The sequence below is a fragment of the Mustela nigripes genome, chromosome 3 (assembly GCF_022355385.1).
Source record: "Mustela nigripes isolate SB6536 chromosome 3, MUSNIG.SB6536, whole genome shotgun sequence".
NCBI lineage: Eukaryota > Metazoa > Chordata > Mammalia > Carnivora > Mustelidae > Mustela > Mustela nigripes.
The window spans coordinates 99,693,621-99,706,290 of record NC_081559.1 but is presented as its reverse complement, the minus strand read 5'-3'; the positions used below and the strand labels follow the sequence as shown (position 1 = coordinate 99,706,290).

General features: G+C 36.6%; 1 pseudogene; it reads left to right on the top strand.

Annotated features, from left to right (window-relative positions):
- Positions 1-12,126: 12,126 nt before the first annotated feature.
- Positions 12,127-12,274, top strand: LOC132014635 (U2 spliceosomal RNA; annotated as a pseudogene).
- Positions 12,275-12,670: the final 396 nt, after the last annotated feature.

The following is a 12,670-nucleotide window of genomic DNA, read 5'->3' as shown; positions in this document are numbered from 1 at the left end:
ATTAATATGAGAAGAGAGAAGAACCACATGGTCCTCTCAACTGATGGAGAAAAAGCATTTGACAAAATCCAGCATCCGTTCCTGATTAAAAAGCTTCAAAGTATAGGGATAGAGGGAACATTCCTGAACTTCATCAAATCTATCTATGAAAGACCCATAGCAAATATCATCCTCAATGGGAAAAAGCTTGCAGCCTTCCCGTTGAGATCAGGAACAAGACAAGGATGCCCACTTTCACCACTCTTGTTCAACATAGTATTAGAAGTCTTAGCAACAGCAATCAGACAACAAAGAGAAATAAAAGTTAACCAAAGTCAAACTCTCTCTCTTCGCAGATGACATGATTCTTTATATGGAAAACCCAAAAGACTCCACCCCCAAACTACTAGAACTCATACAGCAATTCAGCAACGTGGCAGGATACAAAGTCAATGTGCAGAAATCAGTGGCTTTCTTATACACTAACAATGAAAATACAGAAAGGGAAATTAGAGAATCAATTCCATTTACTATAGCACTGAGAACCATAAGATACCTGGGAATAAACCTAACCAAAGAGGTAAAGGATCTGTACTTGAGGAACTACAGAACACTCATGAAGGAAATTGAAGAAGACACAAAAAGATGGAAGACCATTCCATGCTCTTGGATTGGAAGAATAGGCAAAAATAAAATTGGGGGCATCACGTTACCTGATTTCAAGCTTTATTACAAAGTTGTGGTCACCAAGACAGCATGGTACTGGCATAAAACAGACACATACACCAGTGGAACAGAGTAGAGAGCCCAGATATGGACACTCAACTCTATGGCCAATTAATCTTCGTCAAAACAGGAAAAATATACAGTGGAAAAAAGACAGTCTCTTCAATAAATGGTGCTGGGAAAACTGGACAGCCATATGTAGAAGAATGAAACTCGACCATTCTCTTACACCGTACACAAGGATAAATTCAAAATGGATAAAAGACCTCAACGTGAGACAGGAATCCATCAGAATCCTAGAGGAGAACATAGGCAGTAATCTCTTCGATATCAGCCACAGCAACTTCTTTCAAGATATGTCTCCAAAGGCAAAGGAAACAAAAGCGAAAATAAACTTTTGGGACTTCATCAAAATCAAAAGCTTCTACACATGAAAGGAAACAGTCAAAAAAACAAAGAGGCAACCTACAGAATGGGAGATGTTTGCAAATGACAGTACAGACAAAAGGTTGATATCCAGGATCTATAATGAACTCCTCAAACTCAACACACACAAAACAGGCAATCATATCAAAAAAATGGGCAGAAGATATGAACAGACACTTCTCCAATGAAGACATACAAATGGCTATCAGACACATGAAAAAATGTTCATCATCACTAGCCCTCAGGGAGATTCAAATTAAAAATCACATTGAGATATCACCTTACACCAGTTAGAATGGCCAAAATTAACAAGACAGGAAACAACATGTGTTGGAGGGGATGTGGAGAAAGGGGCACCCTCTTACACTGTTGGTAGGAATGCAGGTTGGTGCAGCCTCTTTGGAGAACAGTGTGAAGAGTCCTCAAGAAATTAAAAAATAGAACTTCCCTATGACCCTGCAATTGCACCCCTGGGTATTTACCCCAAAGATACAGATGTCGTGAAAAGAAGGGCCATCTGTACCCCAATGTTTATAGCAGCAATGGCCACAGTCGCCAAACTGTGGAAAGGACCAAGATGCCCTTCAATGGACGAATTGATAAAGAAGATGTGGTCCATATACACTATGGAGTATTGTGCCTCCATCAGAAAGGACGAATACCCAACTTTTGTAGCAACATGGACGGGACTGGAAAAGATTATGCTGAGTGATATAAGTCAAGCAGAGAGAGTCAATTATCATATAGTTTCACTTATTTGTGGAGCATAACAAATAGCATGGAGGCCACGGGGAGTTAGAAGAGGAAAAGGGAGTTGGGGTAAATTGGAAGGGGAGGTGAATCATGAGAGACTATGGACTCTGAAAAACAATCTGAGGGTTTTGAAGTGGCAGGGGGGTGGGAGGTTGGGGTACCAGGTGGTGGGTATTATAGAGGGCACGGATTGCATGGAGCACTGGGTATGGTGAAAAAATAATGAATACTGTTATGCTGAAAATAAATAAATTTAAATTAAAAAAATATAAAATGAGTTGGATAGCATCTGTTTTATCAAACTTGTCAGGTGACTTTCTCTCAGAGGGCAGTTTGGTTTGTAAGATTTTATTTATTTATTTATTTATTTAAGTGTGGAGGACTAAGGAGAAGGGAGGGAAAACTGAATGGGAAGGGTACTGAAATTTTAAATTTTCATGGAAGCACAGTGATACTAGACATTTGCTAGTGCTGAGGGAATTGCTAACTCTAATGCAGTGTCTGTATTAGATGGTGTTGCATACACTTCAATTATGACATAGTTTTCCTTTTAGAATTATTTTTATTATGTTCTATTAACCAACATATAATATACATCATTAATTTCTGATATAGTGTTATAGTTTCCAAAGCTGAGCTTTGTTAGTGACTGTGATAACAGGCAAGTACTATATGAAAATTAACCAGAAACAACAAATTAGAGTGACTTTAGTCAATCTGATTCTGAGGTTTGAGAAGTTGTGCAGTGATAAATAGGCACACATGTGCCTTTAGTAATAGTATTTAATTGTGGCTAATTTCTTCTGTTTCATATGTGTTAATTTTTTCAAAAGGCCTTAGTGATCTGTTATTTCTATTGGCTTAGGATCCCTATGGAAAATAACTGACACTAAAGGTACCTTGAGCAGAGAAAGTTTGGGAAATTCTGATCTAAAATATTAATATGATAGCCGAGAGAACCAAATTACTAAGGTTCTAGATAGAAGATTTCTAAGTACAGATCTTACCCATTATCTCCTACCTTTAAACTTATCCTTCCTCTTCTCCAGATTACTAAGCCCCTGTATTTTGTTATGGGGGTGGGTAATTTACACAGTGTCCTCTTTCATGAATGAGTACTAGATGGATGTTTCAGGATTGGCTGAATACAAATAAGGAAAACTAATGCTTTGCTCCCCTCATCCACTAAAATTATCTCCCTAATGTCAATTAATCATTTGTGACTCATTTGGCAGGGAAAATATGCTTGTATGCACGGTCTAGCAGAGAGCAGGTGTTAAGCATTGTACCATGAAATTATACTAGTTGATGATACCATGGAACCAAACATGGAGAGAGAACAGTGATAGAAAGAGCATGGGGAAATCACATTGTGTTGTTACAGAGTTCTAGACTAGGAATCAGAGCGTGATCTCTACCATCATCTAGCTATGTTACCATGGCACATATAGTCTTCGGGGTCTGTTTTGTTTTCTCGTGGAGAATGTTAATTCACATATTTATCAATCTAACAATAATTTCTCAATATATAGAATATTTAGATGAACTTAAGAATGAAGGAAGACAATATATACTCTAAGTTACTACAAAATCTCTTAGGTCAAATTAGGACATACCATTACTTTTTATTTTAGAGTCACTTAAGATGGCAGAAAAAAGCCAAACTCTTTTGCTTAGTGTCCCTGTCAAATAGCCTTTTATTAATTGGCCATTATTATTTTTGCAACTTTTTCTTCTACCACAAATTATAACAATTTTTTAGTAATTTATATTAATGTTTCATGTGGTTTCACTTTCCCATGCCTTAACTTTAATAACTGATTTATTAATATATTAATGAATGAAGAAAACCACACATAAAATCCAATAATGTCTGACAGAATATACTGGAATCTATGTGAGAAAATCAAAATGTGCTTTGGAAATTCAGAAAAATAAGAGTAATTCCTATTAGAAATTATTCTTAAAGGAAAAGATAGTATCACAAGGAAACTTCAAAGCATGGGAAAAAGGGAGTACAGGAGATACTATGTGAAGGCACTGAAAGTAGAGGAAGAACTACAAGCACAGGAACTAATCCTGAAAATGGAATAACTCAGGCATATTCCTGCTTTCAAGGGGATTTTTCCCCCTGATTTATTTGCCTCCTCTAATCTAGTTATACTCTCTTTACTTCTTCGAAACTCTGAAAATTGGGGGCACCTGTGTGGCTTAGTCAATTAAGCATCTGTCTCGGCTCAGGGTCTTGGGATCAAGCCTCATGTTGGGCTCTCTGCTCAGTGGGGAGTTTGCTTCTCCCTATCCCTCTATGTGTTCTCTTTTTCTCTTTCTCTCAATAATTAAAATCTTAAAAAACAAAATAAAACAAAACAAAACACTACCTTCTGAAGATTTATTGGACATGAAAAATGTGGTCTTCAACGCACAGAGACTCTTTTCTTCTGAGAATTCCCCACAGTAACTAGGTTTTTCCTCCTTTCCTATCATCATCATCTTACTGTAGATGATTGTTGCCATTATTGCCATATGGGGCTGGCAATAAGAATAACAGGCTGGATATCTTCCATTTGCCAGACCTTCCTTTGTCTTTCTCCAGCTTGCTGTCTGACAATAAAGTGGATAATGGGAAACCACAGTTGATCAGTTTGAAAAAATGGGTGATATAGGAGTTTTTATTTACCTAACTTTCTTTACTGTGTCATATCTCAGGTTTTACGATCCACAGAAAATCATGGCTCCTATTGAGAAGTTTCACTATAAAACTTTATGGGATCTTCTTCCTTTCATCCCTTCAAGTATATGAATCATAATCCCTCTGTTCTTATAAGTTTTAAATTTTTATACTTTATTTTCTGGTACCATTCAGTTACTGATAGAAATGAAGAATCTTTCAGTTTTAGCTCTGACATGTAAAGAGCTTAGAAGTTGTCACTGCCATTCTTATAAGAAAACAGCGGAAATATTCAAACAGTAAAACTTTTCTTGGACCGGAGGACTGAATTAACAAAACAAATTTCCACTGAATCTAGAGAGGGTGGTGAATCCAGGCAGTCATAGACAAGAATTGCTTACCTGGAACAAAAGTTCTTAGAGAGAAAACCTCCTAAGGGGGAAAAAAAATAGTAATTCTGAATGTTGCTGAATGACTGCTGGAGGCCAAGCGTGGCCTAGTGAGAGTAAGAACATCCAGAGGTGCTGTCTCATGGCCCCCATACTTTATGTCTTCATCCATGAACCCCATCAGGTTTCTATGATGTAGATATTAGAAAGATACCGTTTTGACTCTGGCTAAGGATGAGGAAGAATAATTATTTTTTTTTTAAATGCGCAAAGCATTCTTCACAACAAAGTCTTTATCAGAGTTTTCTCCTACATGGGAAAAAACAACCTACCCCTTTGCTGCTACCCCCTCTTCCAGGTTCTTACGGCTTTCCTTTTTTATTAAGGGAATGAAGGGGGCTATTCCACTGGTGTAGGTCACAGTCCTGAGGTCCAGGCCCACTGAAAGAGTTAATCATTAAGATTAGAGAATGCTCTCTCTCTCTCACACACACACGTACACACACACACATTACCTCTATACCAACAGAACTCCACTCAAGAACACTAGTGTAAACCTAAAAGAGCTTCAAGACACAGACTCTTTGAGGATGAGTTCTTAGGAAGCCTAAAGTTGATGGCCAAGATAAAAACAAAAGTATCAGAAAAATTTGAAGCCTCTGGCTTCAAATTACCTATTATTACATAGAATATTAAATACAACCCAACTTTTAGCTTGGATTAACACAGCCTTACCCTAAAGGCTCATTTACCTCAGTTCCTAATACTCAGTACAAGATGCCTTACTTATAACAACAACAACAACAACAACAAAAAAAAATCACAAAGCATGTTAAGTAACAATAATTTTAAAAAAGGAAAAAGAAACCTATAGTACAAATGAGAAAGTCATTTGGACTTCAGAACTAGATTCAATGGGCAGAAGACATGAATAGACACTTTTCCAAAGAAGGCAAACAAATAGCTAACAGACATATAAAAAAATGTTTATTATCATTAGCCATCAGGGAGATTCAAACGAAAACCACATTAAGATACCACCTTACACCAGTTAGAATGGCCAAAATTAACAAGACAGGAAACAACATGTGTTGGAGGGGATGTGGAGAAAGGGGAACCCTCTTACACTGTTGGTGGGAATGCAAGTTGGTGCAACCACTTTGGAAAAGAGTGTGGAGATTCCTTAAGAAATTAAAAATAGAGCTTCCCTATGACCCTGCAATTGCACTACTAGGTATTTACCCCAAAGATACAGATGTAGTGAAAAGAAGGGCCATCTGTACCCCAAGATTCATAGAAGCAATGGCCACAGTCACCAAACTGTGGAAAGAAACAAGATGTCCTTCAATGGATGAATGGATAAAGATATGGTCCATATATACACTGGAATATTATGCCTCAGTCAGAAAAAATGAATACTCAACTTTTGTATCATCATGGATGGGACTGGAGGAGATTATGCTGAGTAAGAAAGAGTCAAGTATCATATGGTTTCACCTACTTGTGGAGCATAAGGAGTAACACAGAGGACATTGGGAGTTGGAAGAAGTGATTTGGGGGAAATTGGAGGGGGAGACAAACCATGAGACTGTGGACTCTGAGAAACAAACTGAGGGTTTTGGAGGGGAGTGGGGTGGAGGGATGGGTGAGCCTGGTGGTAGGTATTATGGAGGGCACGTATTGCATAGAACACTGGGTATGGTGCATAAACAATTAATGCCAGAACACTGAAAAGAAATAAAATGAAATGAAAAAAAAAGAGGACTATACTCAGATATAATACAGATTTTTAAATTATCAGGCAAAATTTTAATTAACTATGATTAATACATTCAGAACTCTAAAAGGAAAAAGAGTAGACAACTTTCAAAAACATACAGGTAATATAAACAGAGAGACAGAAATTGTAACAAAGAATCAAAATGTTAGGGGAAAAAGCCTGAAACATAACTGAAGAAGGCCTTTGAGGGCTCATCAGTATATTGGATATACTGGAAACAAGTGTCAGACATCTTGAAGATAGTTCAATAGAAACTTCCCAAGAACTGTGGGAGAATTTCAAAAGGTGTAATAGGCACATAATTAAAATATGAGAGAAGAAGAAGAAAGAATTGAGTGGAAGCAATACTTGAAATAATATTGGCCAAGAGCTTTCCACAATTAATTACAGCCACCAAACCACAGGCTTAGTATTCTCAGAGAAGAAAAAGCAGTATAAATACAAAACAAAAGAAAAGAAAAACCTGGACTTCTATATTTAACAAGATTCCTTCAACAGTGAAAGAAACATAGTCATTATCTGGTGTATGTGTGAGTACACATGCGCACACATGTACTCACACACACACACACTGAAGGATTAATCATCACTAAAACTTTCTTGCAAGAAATCTAAGCCATCGATGTTCAGAGCAGAGAGGTGAGTTGCAGCATCTGACCTCCATGGAGAATGGCTGTATGAGCAGTGGACAGATTCTTTCATGAACGAGAGAGAGAAAACAGACTTGTGAAATGCACAGAAAGTGTAATTCCTGTCCTAAATCTTTCCGTGTGATAGACCAACTGACTACTTCATAAGTGGTTTCCAACTTCAGCTTTATTTTCAAGCTTCCCAATACTTTCATTTATTCACTCTCTCAGCCTGGTGTTTCCACACCACAGCCTTCTGAGGAAGATTGCTCCAAACTTTCTTTGTCCTGTGCTCAGCCTCTACTTTCAAAAACCAACATACAAACAGAAACAACAACAACAAAACAAAACAAAACAAAGAACAACACGTCAAAAAAAACAAAAACAAAAATACCCTTGAAGCTCCACTCCACTGTTAACACTCCTGACCTACTCTGACCCAGTCTGTAGTCCTAGCTTGTTGACTATGGGGGTGCAAATCCCATAGAGAAGTGAATCTGATGTAAGTAATGGAGGACCCGAAAGAGCACTTCGGGAGAAATGTGCACTTTTTCCTGCAGGCACTGTAGAGTAATTAAATGTCTCTCTCCAAAGAGGTGCTATGTTTTCTTTCTATTCCTTGATGGATCAGTTTATCCAGCATATACCAAAGATGAGAGACTCGATCATTAGGATACTTAACTAACTTTTATTATATTTCCATTACATTTTATTTTAGGTCATTTGAGTACAAGCAGCTCTCCTAGGTAACCCAATCCATTGTTGATGAAAGCTAAGCAGGAATGTGCTCTGTAGTGGTTATTGGAGAGAAAGGGAATTAGAGTAAAATGCAGTGTGCATTATGAATGAGGTGATGCAGCTACCGAGAAACGAAAATTACTCAAAAACATCTTTACAACGAAAACCTTTACAAGGTACCCTTTTGAGAGCTTCTTCTTATTGCCTTTGTGTCTGGCCCTTTGAAAACTTTCTATTTTCACACTGGCATTGCTTCCTGGCAGGAAAAAAAATGGCAGAGGAAGAGGAGTATAGATAGAAGGTACCATGGTGAAAAATGGAAACTTCTAAATAATTTTTAAAAATGACTGGCCTAATATTCAAAGACAGAACTTTAAAGCTGTGTTTATTGCATAAGCTCTGAAGTGAGAAGTTACTTTTTCATTCTGAATTGACTTAAGGCCAATGAGATTGAATTCTTTAATTTCCCGTTTCAGCATTAAATGTGAAATTGTGCATACATGTACTCTAATTAAAATCAGTAACATTTGTTTTACAGAACAACTTTCCAGAGAATAACTTTATGGGCTACTGTGATTAGCCTTTACTTCAAATGTAAAATTAAATTGTATAGTTTTTCTTCATTGTTTTTCTGCTGGAGGAAAACATAATGGCATTCACTATTTTTATGTAGCAACTGTTAAAATTTCAGTAAGCACACTAGCTAAAAATATAGAATAATGTACATTTCTCTAAGCTATATTTAACAATTTGTTGTAGGAATATTAACACATACCACTCCGTTCCATAGTACTGTACATGATACCAAAGAGAACCAGGAAAGAAGGTCCCATAGAACATCTTTACTAAGGTCTCAGCTACTTTTTTGTTCTATGACATTGAAACAGACATTTTGTGTCTTTGAGCCCAAGTTCCACCTTATGTAAAATGAGGGAATAAAACTTATCACTCTAAGTGTGTTACAAGACTAAAATGACAATGTTTATGTGACATGCTTTACCCAGAATCCAGAATATAACAGTGATCAATATATTTACTTTCTGCCCACATAGGATAAGGATTTCTCAGCATTGCTTAGCTTTCATCACTAATGGATTAAAAAGTTGGTTTTGTTAATATGATTGGTAAAGCAGTGTAGTAAAATCTGTGTCTTTATTAATGAAGATACTAAAATACTCCACTGATTTTTCAGTTCTCCCTGGGGCTCTTGGCTACTAGGTTTTTCGTTTTCTTAAAGCCCAGCCCCTGCCCATATGCAGATAGGTCTATTCTAACCTCCTTCCCAGGAAGCTGTAATAGCACCAGGTTGTTTCTCACATATGCATTCCAGCACTACCCCATAGACCTTCAAAACCCAGTGTTTCCACTTTATATGATAAGATTTAAAAATAGGCAAGTGTTATCTAATGTGGAAGAGCACTGAGGTACCCTTTTGAGACAGAAACATCTGTGTCTATGCCTAATTTTTTTTTTCTTTTTTAAATTTTTTATTTTTTATAAACATATATTTTTATCCCCAGGGGTACAGGTCTGTGAATCACCAGGTTTACACACTTCACAGCACTCACCAAATCACATACCCTCCCCAATGTCCATAATCCCACCCCCTTCTCCCAAACCCCCTCCCCCCGGCAACCCTCAGTTTGTTTTGTGAGATTAAGAGTCACTTATGGTTTGTAGAAGCCTGTGCTGGGACACAGAATGAATATCTGTGAAACTGAATTAATCAGACAAGAAGCAGTAAGTATTTATCTTTGCACAAGGCACCCACTGTTGTCCGAGAGAGCCTGCAGTCACATGAGGGAAGGGTCTCACAAACATGAAATAACTAGACAAGGTTTTACATGGCTTTGCATGCTTTACCCAAGTAATGCTGTTTGGAGAAAAGACACGAACTCTGCTAACAGATACAATCATAAAGCCTCCTTAAAATGCAGCATGGCTAGAATAATAAAGCTTAGAAAGGAAAATAAATAAATAAAGAAAGAAAAGACAATGCATATCTGAGGGATAGCACCGACATGAATTTTTCCAATACTTTTGATCAATGTTTTCAATCTACTCATGATAATTTATATTTGTTTTGTCACTTCCAAGAAGTTCTCCTATTTTTCTTTTCTGTCATTAATTAGTTCCCAAAGTAATGGAGCAATACTACCAAATATTCCTGGCTGCTTCATCTTAAACTTACCCACAGGAAGGAAAATCTGCAGACTGTATGGGTATCTTTAGAGACATTCCAAACACACTACATGTATTACTTGCACCCTATAATTTTCCTGCTTTTTCTTCCCCAACCAGCTGTGTTTTCAAATAAGCCATCACAGTTTGGCATATATTTTCCCAAATCTTGACATATTATATTGTTTCATGTCCTGACACAAAATCTCTGAGATGCCTTACAAGGAGAGAAATTCTGCAATTTACAAGGCTCAACTAATTACCGGTGTGTATAAATTCCCAGGCTCAATTTGAACTGTATCTCTCCTTGCAAAATGAAATGGCAGGGACTGCTAGACAACCAGCTGTATTAAGATATCAGTGTGATTTGGTAGATAACTTTTTAAAAAACAATTTAAACTAGTAATAAACAAGGAATTGTACAAACAAAAGTATAAATCCCATTAGAATTGAAATATGGTCTGGTGGCTCATTTTAAAATTTATTTTTATAGAAGTGGCAGAATGAAATAGAGTGAATGGCAACCAATGAGCAGATCTGTAGAAGGAATTTCTGTGTGAAAAAGGAACTCAAAGAGAATGTAACATTCGGTTAACCCAATCTTTGCTTAAACTAGATGAAAACAGTGAGTCACAGAGAAACTAAGGGGTTTCCCACATACCTAGAAAATGGCTGATAGTTATTATAATCCATTTATCTTTATACCTAGCCATTTTTATAATTAGCCCAATTATAATTAGTCTAACTGTAAATTAATCTAATTGTAAAAATAACAAAATTAAAATTTACCTTATCTCCATAATTTAAGTAGTTACAAAGCTTGGCCATATGAAACTTGACTTAGGTTGAAAGCAGTGATTACATCTATGATTATTTATAATACACAGTGAAAATATATGGAGAATAAATTTTTCAAATATTAAGAAAGTAAATTAAAATAAAAAGTATTACTCTTAAGATATATTTTATATTTAAAATTTAAAAACCTAAGATACTCAGCATACATTTCAATGTTAATTTATTCATTCATTCGTCTCTTTTTTTTTTTTTTTTTCATTTTTTTTTAAAGATTTTATTTATTTATTTGTAAGAGAGAGAGAGTGAGAGCGAGCACAGGCAGACAGAGTGGAAGGCAGAGTCAGAGGGAGAAGCAGGCTCCCTGCGGAGCAAGGAGCCCGATGTGGGACTTGATCCCAGGACGCTGGGATCATGACCTGAGCCGAAGGCAGCTGCTTAACCAACTGAGCCACCCAGGCGTCCCCATTCATTCGTCTCTTAAAAAAAAACAGTTGTTGGAGTTCTGTATGGATCAAGCAGAATAAGAATTCTCCACATAAGTGTCTCAATTACCTTTATTCTGAGAGTCTATAGAAATGTGAACTTCCAATGCAGACCAGTAAGAAGCATGCAATAATAATTGAATATTTTGCTCAATACATTTTTTTTTTTTTTTTGCTTTTTACCTTTAATTAAGTGTGTTCAATAATTCTTAAAACAGTTTTTCCATTTCTTGGTCATTCCCATCTATTAAGTTTCTACCTTCAGTTTGTACTCTTTTAAGCTTGTTCTTGACCATTTTTATTCTCATCTGAATTTTACCTACAAGCCAATTAGGTGAAATATGTAAAATTAACCAATTTTTTCTTTGTTTAACAAAAATCATTTGGAAGGAAAGATACTTAGGCCACAGGCTAAACTTAGTCTTCTGCAGGATCTATTGATTTCAGTTATTGTGCTTTGGGCTTACTCATGATCACACAATGTATTTCTAAGTTAGTAATACCACATGACTTTTTTTGTTGTTGTTGTTGTTTTTCTTTTTTTTTTTAAATTTTTTATTTTTTATAAACATATATTGCTTCTCGGCCTTTTGGCTAAGATCAAGTGTATTTTTTATAAACATATATTTTTATCCCCAGGGGTACAGGTCTGTGAATCGCCAGGTTTACACACTTCACAGCACTCACCAAAGCACTCAATACATGTTTTGTAAACAATGACTGTGTACCAGACACTGTTAGTGGTAGATGAAGTAGACACCTTCCCCACTCTTATGGGGCTTACACTCCAGTGGGGTCGCAATAGATGTGAAGCAGGTAAACAAATAAATCAGTTATTATAAATAAATTGGGATGAGGTATAGATGAAATGGACTAGGAGTCAGGACAGAACACATTGAATGACTGTGAGCTCAGAAGGCAGAACATGAGAGCTACTTGTATAGGGTGAGGGGAACTCTGTGGAGGTAGAATGTAAACTAAAATGTAAACAATGAGAAGAATTCAGCTATGGGAGAGAAGAGAAGGATGGTATTCCATGCAGAGGGAATGGCAAGTACAGAGGGGCTGAGTAAGGAAGTAACAGTGTGTTGTAGGAACTAAAAGAAGGTAAAAATGTC